Source organism: Canis lupus, chromosome 15 (assembly GCF_011100685.1).
Source record: "Canis lupus familiaris isolate Mischka breed German Shepherd chromosome 15, alternate assembly UU_Cfam_GSD_1.0, whole genome shotgun sequence".
NCBI classification, from domain to species: Eukaryota; Metazoa; Chordata; class Mammalia; order Carnivora; family Canidae; genus Canis; species Canis lupus.
In genome coordinates this window covers 41,109,281-41,122,996 of record NC_049236.1, presented here as the reverse complement: position 1 = coordinate 41,122,996, position 13,716 = coordinate 41,109,281, and the positions used below count along the sequence as shown (strand labels likewise).

General features: G+C 42.5%; 1 long non-coding RNA gene across 1 annotated transcript; it reads left to right on the top strand.

Annotated features, from left to right (window-relative positions):
* The first annotated feature begins 787 nt into the window (after window positions 1-787).
* Window positions 788-2,128, top strand: LOC119869356. Its single transcript, XR_005370697.1, has 2 exons — window positions 788-991; window positions 1,654-2,128. It is a non-coding gene; the product is annotated as an uncharacterized LOC119869356 (long non-coding RNA).
* Window positions 2,129-13,716: the final 11,588 nt, after the last annotated feature.

Below are 13,716 nucleotides of genomic sequence, written 5' to 3'. Positions count from 1 at the left end.
CTCAATAGACAGCAGTGTGCTTTGGAAGGCACAAGTATTGTCCTAATCAAGAGCAGGGATCTCTAGACCCTTTCAAATTCTACACCAAAGAATTTTCTCTGGGCATATGCAAGTATATTTTAAGAGAAATTCTTTGGTATTATTACCACTTGCATATATTTTGAAGATTATAAAAGTGAGAGACTGAATAAGGCCATTATTTCTAACCATAGAGATGAGAGAGTTCATACTTAAATGAGGGTGTAAATGAATTTTTGGAATCTTCTTTACTGGATACTCTTTTGAAAAATAGGTAGTCATGATCAATCTAGGAATGTTACGTTAAACTTAGCACTTGTATCAGGCAAGTTAAACTGACAACTGCAACAAGCAGTCCCAAACTTTAAACTTTAGTTGATGCAATAGTATAGGTTTATTTCTCATTCATGCAATAGTATAATGTAAGCCAATGATCCCCCAAATAACATATCAAAGATCCAAGCTTCTTCCTTCATCTAGTGCCTTCATCTGCTTAGATCTTCTGAGTCCCCTCCATCAAGCTTCAGGATGAAAAAAGAATGTGAAGATTAAACAAAGTTTTTATAGGCCAGGCCTCGATACATATCATTTCCTACCCACATTCCATTGCAATATGGCCACATCTAACTACAAGGAAGGCTAGGAAAAGCAGTCTAGCTGAGTGCCCAATAAGAAAAGGAAATGGGGTATAGGGGACACACAGCAGTCTCTGTCACAGTTCTAAATATATACTTCCCACCCAGCATTATGACGTTAGCAGTGTTCCACATACAGGGCCAATACATTGTTGCTCTTGTTACATTTGGTACATCTAATACAATCTAATAACCATTATCTGGGACACTCTCTCCTGCACAGCCAAGTGTTAATTGTAGGTTGTGATAAATAAGATGACTTCTGCCCCTAAATATTTTGGACTAAAATAGAGCTCTTAACTGACTCTAAAATGGAGAAAAATAAGGATTAAAGAGAGGTAAAAGTGTTTTTAGCATATATTTGATCATATGCCTGTTTGCCCTAACTTTAAATCTCTCTAGACCAAGACATCATAACACATCTTTGTGGTCTTTGTTCAGTGCCTACCATATAGCAGGTATTATTGAAGTGTTTTTCTAAGAGAACAAAACAAAGAACTATATTGAAGGAGCACAGAGAATAAAATAATTATGTGTTGTTATAAGTTATGAAATGTACAACTCAGGGAGGTGCAATTCACATTATGGTCATGGTGAATGGCTCTCCCTTGAGTTGTATAGTATACAAAACCTGCGCATCTGTATGGGACAGGCCTGGGGAAGAGAGCAACTCAAAAATGCTTCCAGGAAAACATAAAAAGTAAACTGGGCTTTGAGATATACAAAGAATTTCTACACGTGAAAAAAGGAGAGGAATGGTGTTCCAGACTGAGGAAAGAAGCCCAGAGTTCTGGAAAGGCAGCTGGTAGATCAGGAAGCTGAGAGTTATGCCAAGACAGTGAGGTAATGAGTAAAAGGTGAGGTTAGAGGTTACTTTGTTGCTCAGTAGTGAAGGTGATTGTTTACCACACTGAGAAGTGTGAAGTTTTTTGTGGTAAATATTCTAGAGTTATTGTTGATTTTGGGAAACAGAAATAATGTGTGCCCAATCATGTTTTAGGAAGATCATTCTGGCCATCATGTGGAAGATGATGAAGAAATGATAAGCAAGGAGATCATGTGGGAGACTACAAGCACACGCCGCTAAGAAATGATAAGGACCTAACAAGGACAATGATAGAGTGAATAGGAAGAAGAGGGCAAAAGGACTTTGTGATTTATTGGCTGCCCTGGGTGACAGAGAGGAGTGAAACAATACTCCAAGGTGATGTGGAAGATAGTGTGGATAAAGAGAACGGGAATTTTAAAAAGGGAAATGATGTGTTCTGTTTAGTATGTGTTACATTTGAGGTGCCAGCAGGACATCTGTATAAATAGCCAGAAAGAGGGGAGATGATTTCTGAACTGTCAGCTCCTTGTAGTAGCCAGGTAGATGGTAGAGAGCAATGGTCCCTAACAGGGTTGTGTGTCTATGGGGAAGGGAAGATGGGTTTGGCTTACTCAAATTTGAGTATGAAGTAAATTACAACCACTTATTCTTCTCATGATTTTGTGGGTCAGGATCTGAGGACGGACTAGATAGCTAAATAGTTTGGTTCTACAAGGTCTTACCTATAGAGTGGTTGGGCCTGGAGGGTACACCTGCAGGATTATTCTTTACTCATACATGGTGCCTCCATGCTCCACCCAAGAGGTCTTATCATTTGAGGTCCTCGCAATGGCTTGGGCTTCTCATGTCATGGTGGTCTCTGGATACCTGATCACACTTCTTATAAGAGGCAGGAGTTAAAGCTACTAGACCAGTAAAGGGCCATGCCTGTAGCTGGCATGGTGTCACTTCTGTTACATTTTATTGGTCATGGGGCCTAATCACATTCAAGAAGTTGAGAAATATATTCCACCTCTGGATGGAGAAAGTGGCATGGTCATCCTGCAGAAGGGCATGTAGGATGGGAAATATTTTGGGGCCATCTTTCGAAAACACTATTTGCTATAAGAATGTCCATCAAAGTCACCTGAGGGGATTTTTCAAATTATGGACATTGTGCTTCCAAGTGTTTTTAAAAATTTTTTAAAGCTTTTATCTTTAAGGAATCTCTATACCCAACATGGGACTAGAACTCACAACCCTGGTATCAAGAGCTCCATGCTCCACCAACTAAGCCAGCCAGGTGCCCCTACTTCCAAATTCTAAGTAGGTTGCACAAGAAATTCTGATACATATCCCTAAGACCCACTGGTATAGAAAATAAGGAAAAGGTAGCTCAGGAATGAAATGTAAAAGGAAGAACAACTCTGAATAGGTAGCTCCTACTGATAGAGCAGAGATGAAAGAAATGAGCTCGAGGCATCATGGGAGCCAGAGCAGAAGAGAATTCAAGGGGGGTGAAGTCAGAAGCACCCAATGCCATGGAGGCAGTAAGAATAAGAAGTAAGCAATGGTTGCCTGGGTTTGGCTTTAAAATCTCCCCAGGCAACTCTGAATTCTGTTGCCTGAGGTTTGCCAACTGAGCCTGCAGCTAGGATAGGTTCCTCTCACAGTCAATCTATCACACAGGGTATAGAAAAACTTCAGGCTAGGACTTGAGAGAACTAAGCTCAGATTCTGACTTGGCTGCATGTTTACTCTGTGACCCTATGCAGGTCACCGCGGCTCTCTGGGCTTCGGACTCCTTCACTCTGAATACTATATTAATATTTAAAATGCCAAAAAAATTTAAAATGCCATATTCTGTTCTCATTTGCATTCAACAAATTTTTATTTTCTTTTTTTAATAATAAATTTATTTTTTTATTGGTGTTCAATTTGCCAACATACAGAATAACACCCAGTGCTCATCCCATCAAGTGCCCCCCTGCAGTGCCCATCACCCATTCACCCCCACCTCCCGCCCTCCTCCCCTTCCACCACCCCTAGTTCATTTCCCAGAGTTAGGAGTCTTCATGTTCTGTCTCCCTTTCTGATATTTCCTACCCATTTCTTCTCCCTTCCCCTCTATTCCCTGTCACTATTATTTATATTCCCCAAATGAATGAGACCATATAATGTTTGTCCTTCTCTGATTGACTTATTTCACTCAGCATAATACCCTCCAGTTCCATCCACGTTGAAGCAAATGGTGCGTATTTGTCATTTCTAATGGCTGAGTAATATAAACCATAGCTGGAGGCATCACAATGCCAGATTTCAGGTTGTACTACAAAGCTGTGGTCATCAAGACAGTGTGGTACTGGCACAAAAACAGACACATCGATCAATGGAACAGAATAGAGAATCCAGAAGTGGACCCTGGATTTTATGGTCACCTAATATTCGATAAAGGAGGAAAGACTATCCATTGGAAGAAAGACAGTCTCTTCAATAAATGGTGCTGGGAAAATTGGACATCCACATGCAGAAGAATGAAACTAGACCACTCTCTTGCACCATACACAAAGATAAACTCAAAATGGATGAAAGATCTAAATGTGAGACAAGATTCCATCAAAATCCTAGAGGAGAACACAGGCAACACCCTTTTTGAACTCGGCCACTGTAACTTCTCGCAAGATACATCCACGAAGGCAAAAGAAACAAAAGCAAAAATGAACTATTGGGACTTCATCAAGATAAGAAGCTTTTGCACAGCAAAGGATACAGTCAACAAAACTAAAAGACAACCTACAGAATGGGAGAAGATATTTGCAAATGATGTATCAGGTAAGGGGTAGTTTCCAAGATCTATAAAGAACTTCTTAAACTCAACACCAAAGAAACAAATAATCCAATCATGAAATGGGCAAAAGACATGAAGAGAAATCTCACAGAGGAAGACATAGACATGGCCAACACGCACATGAGAAAATGCTCTGCATCACTTGCCATCAGGGAAATACAAATCAAAACCACAATGAGATACCACCTCACACCAGTGAGAATGGGGAAAATTAACAAGGCAGGAAACCACAAATGTTGGAGAGGATCCGGAGAAAAGGGAACCCTCTTACACTGTTGGTGGGAATGTGAACTGGTGCAGCCACTCTGGAAAACTGTGTGGAGGTTCCTCGAAGAGTTAAAAATAGACCTGCCCTACGACCCAGTAATTGCACTGCTGGGGATTTACCCCAAAGATGCAGATGCAATGAAACGCCAGGACACCTGCACCCCGATGTTTAAGATATTTTTTTAACGAGACTTGAAAATACTGTTTTTTAATGTGGTATATTGCTAGGGACCAGAACAAGGGGAAACATCTGCTTTTATTTCTTCTTTTTTTTTTTTTTGACAGAGATTCTAAATATTTATAATATACATGAAAAAAATTACAACAGTCATATTGGGTTTCTTTCAAATGTGAAGAAAGAGAGAAGGTTTTGCATATGAAAATGATAGACACCATCTTAGGAGGAAAATAATCTGACGACGGTGTTTGCTCACCATGGCTCACAAAAAGTCCCCAAGTCCTTGCCTTCACCAGGACGTCCTGGTAGATAGGTGATATAAGAGAGATTTAGGTTCAGAAACTCTCCAGAGAGTGCCGTCCAATGAGGTACAATGACTGGGTTTGCTTTATGCTCCTGGGTGTCCGATGAGGTACAATGACTGGGTTTGCTTTATGCTCCTGGGTCCCTTGCCGAGCAAACTGGTGGGTTGTGGTCTGAGCCTGGGTGCTCCAGGCTCAGCCTCTGGGGAAATCCTCAAGTGGCATCCTTCCAACCCAGCCCCCAGTAGGGCTGTCCAGGCATCTGCCATTTGCAAGGCCAAGGCTAAACCAGAGTTCACACAGCTGAGCATAAATTTCGTGGGAATCTTCGTTCTTTGTAGTCTGATTGTCGGTGCTGCTTTGGGGTGCCTCTAAAGACGAGGAGCCAATTTAGCTGCAGCCACCAGGTAAATTACTCATCAGCCCTCCCATTCCCACATCCTTTTATTTCCACCTGGTTCCTTCATCCATCCCCCTAGCTACTGCTCACTGCTCCTTCCCCACTTGATGTGAACTTCATATCTTCCCTTCTCTTTCTCATTCTCTGTGTCTTTCTTTCTCTTAATTAAATCCAATCATATTTCAGAGCCAGGCTAATCTAATTCCAACCTCTCCTTGGAGCTTCCCCTGCCAACCTTGGACCTCCCAACCTCCCCCGCACACATGAGTTACCCACCAAGCAGGTTGAGAATGTGCTTAAGCACTTGTAAGTCAGGGGTCTCAGCTGCCCCCCCCCACACACAAACAGAAACCTCAGCTTTAATGAATGTATACAAAATTTTGAAACAGAAGAATCTAAAAAGATTTTATTTTAGCTTTAGCATATATAACCTTTGTGACATTTCAAGAAATAACATTTATTCTTCATTACATGGGGAGGGGCACAGCTTAGGGTCTTCAGAGTTCTTAATTTTATACTGATCCTTCCTCTGAGATTACATTGCTCTCATGGTGTTTTCTATACACATTAGCATTTAATTGTATATTGTCACATGTATGACCTAGTGGCTGAGCACGTGGATTCTGAAGTCAGATTAATGTGTTGAAATCTTGACTCTGACACTAGCTCTGTGGCTTTGGGCAAAGTATTTCTGGTGGATAATGTCCAATCATAGCTATCATAACTCCTCACCCCACCCCCCGCCATTCCTCCATTGAGAGGTGAAACTTGTTTCCCCTTCTCTTAAAACTTGCCAGGCCAGTTACTGGTTTGACCAACAGATCATGAGAGAAGTGATATTCTAAGACTTCAGAGCCTGGGCCCTAAGAGAACTGGGAGTTTCCATTTTTTCCTTCTTGGAGCAACTGCCATCCCAAGAGGGACAGTGGAGGAGTATAGATGTCCTCTGGTGGACAGTCTTAGTTGTGCTCCCAGCTGATACCCAACACCAATTGTTAGTCACATAAGCAAGCCCTCTTGGATGTCCTACCTCGGTTGAGCTTCCAGAGAAGTATAGCTCCAGACAACATCATGTGGAGCAGAACCGCCCAGCCGAGCCTAGCCAACTCAGAATCATACATAATAAGATAGTGTTACTTTGAGCCACTAAGTTTTGAAGTGGTTTGTTATATAGAAATAGATCATTCGAACAGTATTTAACCATACTTAGATCTGGTTTCTTCTTCTATAAAATGGAGTCAATAATTGTACCTATTTCATGGGATTGTTTTGAAGATCAAATAAGATTAAATGTATGGTAACTGCTTAGTTATGATGTTAGCATATGATGCTATGCTATGTTATGTTAACTATTATTATTTGTAATCATGCAAGGAAGGCTCGTCATTGGTTAAAATATTTCAAGAATCAAAGTGCAGGAGGTGGGGGAGGACGGGGAAAAAAGGAAGGTGTAGAAAATAAATGGAGCTACTATTTATTGGGCACCTACTAGGTTCCAGGCCCTATCCTAGGTGTTCACATATATGATCTCCCTTGCTCTTGACATAAAATTTGTTGGGGACATGTTATATCCTTATCATAGAGTGGGGGCTCAGAGAAATTAATCTCGGGGTGCTACAGCCAGGACATAATGTAAGCAGGCTGCAAAGTGGGCTGTGCGACTTTATTTTTTTTTTCACCTTCCCACACATTTTGGACCGAGGGGCTTCCTGAGATCTTTCAAAGTATAATTTCTGCTCTCGGTAAGAAATTACGTAGCCAGCCAGATTCTGTTCAACCCAACTGATATTCTGCCTCTAGTAGGAACACTGAAAAAAATTTAAGAATATCCTCCAATGTCCTTCCCTTCCAGTAATAAATGATTACAAATCTAGCACCAAGGAATCTAGAGAAATCTTTCACAGAACTAGTTATTTTTAGTTTATGTCAATTCTCAGAGAAACACTTCCCAGGCATGTAAAGCTGTACTCCCTTTCAGTTTTTCCTAAAATATCACCTTTAGCCACCTGGGAAGTGGCTTTAGCTTCCCTGTTAAGTGTTTGTTTATACATTACTGCTTAACTTGTAAAGGAGAAGTTATTGTACCTTTCCTCACAGAACCAGTTTGCTTGGTAAGGCCAGCACAACAGTGATAAGAAAACCTATACTAGGCCCCTCACACTGGGCCTCTGAGATTCTGGCTGAAGGCTCACCCCCAGACCTGTGTCCAGTAATAAAATCCTCCTCAAATCTGGGAGCACTCAGCTCATTCCTGCCTTCTCAATCTTTTAAGTGCCTCCTTCCCATGCTCCTTCTTTTCCTTTCCCCAGTTCCTTGCAAAGTCTTGTTCCAAAATGTCAGTCAACCATCAGCTAATGGGATCAGAAGCTGCTTCACAATCACAAACCTTCTGTTCCCCTGCCCAGGGCCCCCCATTACCACCCAGTGTCCCAAGATGACCTCCAGCTTCATGACATAAGAAGACATTTCAGAGCAGCTTTATAAACGGAGAAACTCATTTGTTATTTTTTCAAGGGACAAGAAAAGAAAATGTTATGAACAGGAAATTGTTGGTGGGTCATTGGCTGGGACACTGAAATTTGAACATTTAACAATTAATTTGAGGATAATATAAACAGATTTCATTATACAGATTTTAGGAATATGATATGAATAGTCTGTTGTTTTGAATTCTAGAATGTTCCTCCCCCTACCTCACCCCCACTCCCACTCCCTCTTACTATGATTTGGCATTTTCCCTCTTACTACTCTACTCTGCTGGTTGTTGTCTCCATCTATGCCTGCTGTTGGAGTGCAGATGAACTCTGCATTTGGCTTCATATGGTTGCCTTGCCCACATTATTCTGGTTTCCTATTGTGTTGCCGACACATTTTTAAGGGTTCCGTTATGTTAGGTTTCTCCCCCCTACTCTCTTCAGAAAGAAAATTGACTTTTCAAAGGAATATTAATTTTTTTGTTTAAATAAGTCTCTTTCTAGTTCTTTGTCCTGTTTTACAATTATAGCCATGTAATCCATAAGGAATCCATTAGTGTGTAAGAGGTTTTGAAGCTGCTAGATGTGTGTGTGTGTGTGCGCGCGCGCACTGTTTTTTTTTTTTCTCTCTCTCAGAATCTGGCTGCTGCCAACCACTGATTTAGGAATGTTTAGGGGTATATGCCAACTCAATAATCAAAATCATTTTGGTACTGGGAACCCAACCACAGTCTCTGAAGACCAGTGGAATTTATTGCTTGCTCCAGTTTACTAAGTAATAGTACCAACAACATTTTGAGTAAAGAAGAGTCTGATAAGATGTGAAAGAATGTCAGGATAATTCATTTTGAAAATAAAACAATGCTTGTTTTGAATTGAAATACTGATGGCACAAAGAGCCTGATGGTCCATGACTTCCTTCCCTTGACCTGGGGTAGGAATATGATTCATAGCTTACTTCAGGATTGAGGCTCCATACAAACTGCTGGTTTGCTGCTATATACACCTTCCTGCTTTCATCCCACAAATACATATCTGGTACTGGTTTTGGGCCAAGCACTGGCCAAGGCGTTGGGACTGCAGTAGTGAACAAAGTAAACACAACTCTTGCCCCATGGCACTTTCAGAAGGAAGGTATCTCGGCCGTTATAGATTACTTGCTGTTAGGACATTTGAGGCACACACAGTTTTCTCATTCTTGATACAGCAAGTTCATGGGACCAACATCACTGGCAAATCACAGATCCAGCCCACCCTGGAGTCTCTGCAATTTGAAAGAGAGTAAAAGAAAGTGTTGCCCAATGCTCAGAACCACATCTTCTACTTCTAAATCTGCATTTCCTCCTACTGCTCATGGAAGGAAATGCAACTTCTTCCTCCCTAGAAGGGTAGTTGCCAACCCCACTCTGGTAAGGATCCTTCACACTACCTGAGCCCTGACATCTTGGACCCCATAAGGTGTAACCCCCCTCATCATCCCTTACACCTGCCACCAGTCACCCTGCAGTGGAAGCCCATCATGTTAGATTCTTGGGACAGATTCTTCCCACTCTTTATGCCCCTTCTATTTCAGCAGGACCACCCCCCTCCCCCCATATGGAGCCCAGAACAGCAGATCTAGAGCTTCCAGGGCTCATAAGAAACCCATCTTTCTGATGGATCCTGGAATTGTCTTTCCCTTTGGGACAGCCCTGATTTCAAACCCTTATATCCAAAAGAGCACTCAGCAGTTACTGTATTGCTGCTATGTGCTCTGATGTCTTAGCTGAGCCAACATGATTATCATACCTGACCAGATCTTGCCCACAATAGTCATGAGGTTCCCCTGGGCACAATGGGAGCTATTCTGTCCAAGCTGTGGTGCAGGGAAGAAAGCTGGGTCCACCTGGTTCCTCTGCTCCTGTGCCTCTTCAGAGGCTATGTCCTCTAACCCAGCAGGAGAGAGAAGTTTGCTTGGTTTCCATCCTAGAGATCTGGGTGCAGAAAAATCCACTGTAGCCAATCTGTCACTCCCTTCCCTGTGAAGAGGACAGGCACAGGAACTTTTCCCAGATCCTTCCCAGCTCATCTACCTCTAAGGGACCTTACTGTAGCTAGTGTGTGGGAGGAGAACAAATTTAAATGAAATAAACATGAGCCTTCTCCTAATAATAGGCCTATTAATCCAGCACTTCTGAGTGGTCAATTACCTACGTGGTGGGGGAGGGGAGACAAATCCTAGCCTTACTCTTGGTAGTTCAGCAAGAGGCTGGCTTAGCAAGTCTGTGTTAGCTTAGGGAACAGGTGGATGCCCGAGGCTAATCTCTGGAGGCTCTGATTTCAAACAAGACTGTTTCCTCAACCAATAAATTGCCTGTATCACATAGTATACCATATGTCCTCAGTCATCCTTTTCTTATGAATCCATAGAGCAGCACAGGGCAGGGTCCTTTGTCTGGAGCCATTTCCCAGGGACATGCAGTTGTGGTCAGTCAAGCACACATCTCTCTGTCTCATGATGGTGGCCCAGGGTAGCTTTGGGTTCCGTGGCCTCTTATGTGGATGCTTCCCCAGTAAACTATCCTTCACTTTCTGCCTCCTATCACTAGTACGGTGTGTGTCTCTGCTGTCTTGGCATGACAGCATCAGACCCCAGAAAACTGGCCAGTGTGCAGGTGTGAAGAACTCAAGGTCTCTGTACACAGTCTCATGGAAAAGAACTCAAAAGCAATAATAAATGCAGTACATTTACATACACTTGAGGTAAGAAGGGACTTTGACAGGCTGTCCTTGCACCCCACTCTAGGCAGCAGATTATAATCTTAACTAAAATGCATATGTCTGCCTAGATTAGCGAAGTCCTGGAAGGCCATTCACAAAGGGGGCCCACACTGGTTCCTGGACCCTCACTTTCACTCTTCAGGGAAAAAGGAAGCCCCCGCAGATGACTGTATCTGACAAGAACTTGCACTAGGAACAAATCCAAAATGAGATATTCACTAAAGGGGAACTAAGTTACTAATTTTTGTGGAGAGCAAACCACCCACTGTTTACTCACATTGATTCATTTAAGAAAGTTCACAGAAAATTAAAATGTATATCTATGTTGCTGACAATACATTTATACCCACCAGTAATATTTCAACACAAGCAAACATTCCAAGTGCATGGAAACAGGGCTATTGGCCCTTTGATGTGAGATGGCAAACCTAGGGATATACTCAGGCTGAGGCCGGTGTGTTCAGATTAGGCCATAAACATACGTGCAGGGCTGGAGGGGGGAGGGCATGCTGAACGTGGGCTTATCCACCTTGCTTAGACTGTTTGCATGGGTGTAAGTACCCAGAGGAAGGGATGCCATACTTTTCTTCCACATACAGACACTATCCACCTACAACTCCTAAAGAAGTCCACTTTTCCTCATTAATCTGCCTGAAAGGGCTCCTTTTTATAATTGTATGCACTAGCAGGGGTCTCACCTTCCCTCAGAGCCTTTCAGGATTTGATTGTTCTAAAGTCAAGTGCAATATAGGAATCCTGACTACTAATAGCTTGAACCATCCATCCCTGTTTGGAAATGACAACTTCAAAAAGATTTTGGATTTTTGGACTCTGGTCTTCTCCTAGTGGGTAACCAGGGAGCATTAGAGAATAATTGGTCCAGCTCATCAAGGTGTTTTGTTGTTGTTGTTGTTGTTTTTTAACTGAGTCTTTCCATCTTGAGATAATTGTAGATTCACATGCAGTTGTAAGAAATACAGAGAGATATACCACGTACACTTTCTCGGGGTTAATTGAGTCCTTTCTCTGTGCCAGCCATCAGGACGACAGAGATGTCCCAAATGGTGTCCCTGGGCCTCAGTGCCTTTAAGTTCTCATGTTGAAGACAGAGAAAAAAATAGTGAAGTTTATTGTGCAAACTGCCAAGAGGGAAGTGAGCATGTTGGAGGAACAGTCCTGGGTAGTGCCTTGGGAGATGAGCAGAAGTTTTTTCAAGAGAAATAGGTCTTGGAGGGGTAACATGGGCAAAGAAAACAACACAGGCAGAGGCTCAGAAGTATGAAATAGCATGGTGTGTGCTGGGAGCCATTCAAGTAATTCAGCATGGATTGGAACAAAAAATTCAAGGAAGAGAGTTCAGAGGCATCTGGGGAATGAGAAGGGAATGTTGTGTGATCCTGGCCTCCCACATTCTATGCTGGGGAAATAAAAAACAGATGGGAAATATGCTCCCAAACATGGCCCAAGTATGGCTCTCAGAGAAGCAGGAAAGAATCTTATTCCTGTTTGAGGAGCCCACAGAGCCCTCATTTCCAATTTTTGGGCTATCACCCACTTCCTTCTGTGACCTTCACCCAGCACCAAGGGCAGAAGTCTAGCTCACATCTTTCCTCTTCTGTACAAGGGTAACAACTGGCATGCAACAGAGGGCTCCCCTCTACCAATCTGGGCTACCACATGGGGTGAGGCACCCTCAGCTCCCATCTGGCATGGAGTTTACCTAGAAGTCCCATAAGGGCCCAGTGAAGGACACAGAAGGGAGCTGATGGTGCTGCTGGCCAACTCAATGGAGAGTTACCAAAGTGGGTTCTGTAGGCAGACCACCTGAGCTGAGAATCAAATGGGAATCCTGTCCATACTCCAAAGAAATAGACAATCCTGGAAAGCTGACATGAGGCAAGTTAACCAGGACTGCAGGCCTTGACTGAGCTGAGGAGCAGCAGACCTGGGCACTTGGGTGATTCAGTTGGTTAAGCATCTGCCTTCAGCTCAGGTTATGATCCCAGGGTCCTGGGATGGAGCCCCGCATCTGGCTCTCTGCTCAACGGGGAGCCTGCTTCTCTCTCTCCCTCTTGGCCCTACCCCACCTCTCTCTCTCTCTCTCTCAAATAAATAAATAAAATATGAAAGAAAGAAGAAAGAAAGAAAGAAAGAAAAAAGAAAGAAAGAGAAAGAAAGAAGAAAGAAAGAAAGAAAGAAAGAAAGAAAGAAAGAAAGAAAGAAACAAACAAACAAACAAACAAACAAACAAACAGACTGGAGTACTCTAGCCACAGATGTCCACAGAAGGTGCCAGTAAAGCAAGGAGTAACCAAGTATACAGGGAAATCGTTTCTTCAAAGACAGTGAATATCCAAAGAATAGATGGGATCGGAGTACCCACCTGCTCATGTCCACAATCATACACTAAGTCAACGTGCGTATTTCAGGCATCCTGGAGGAGAGGACAGGGAGGGCACACTGTGATGCTTAAATGTAAGTGTCCTTGTTACTCGGCAGGATGGGGCTCCTAAAGAACACTAGGTAGTTTGTAGAAAAATAGGCAAGCTACATTCTCTTTGGTGAGTGCGTATATTGCATGTAAATGATCAACCCCTCTATGTATGGTTTATGAATACCCTCAGTAGGTTTTTGGATGAAATAACTCTATTTTAATGTGGAATGATGAGGATTCTATGCTGGTTGGCGACTTCTGAATCATGCCATACTCTCTGCCAGTGCTAAAATATTCTCTCACTGAAGAAGAGATGAGCTACTTTCTCACCTGTCCTTGGGTCCAAAAATTGGGCAATCTTGGTACATCCCCAGAATATGGGGATGTGGACTTTATAAGAAGACATAGGTGGTTTTGGATCTATGAGTTGGTTTGTTTCAGAACAACCTAATTTTGTAGTTAGTATTCCACCTTATAGCTGAAAGGGAAAGTAAAAGGTAAAGGAGAAAGCAGTGATGTGTGTAGGTAGGACTTGGAACTTGGTGGCTTATGAGTCACTGATGCCCATATTTGTAGGTATGCTTTTTAAAGT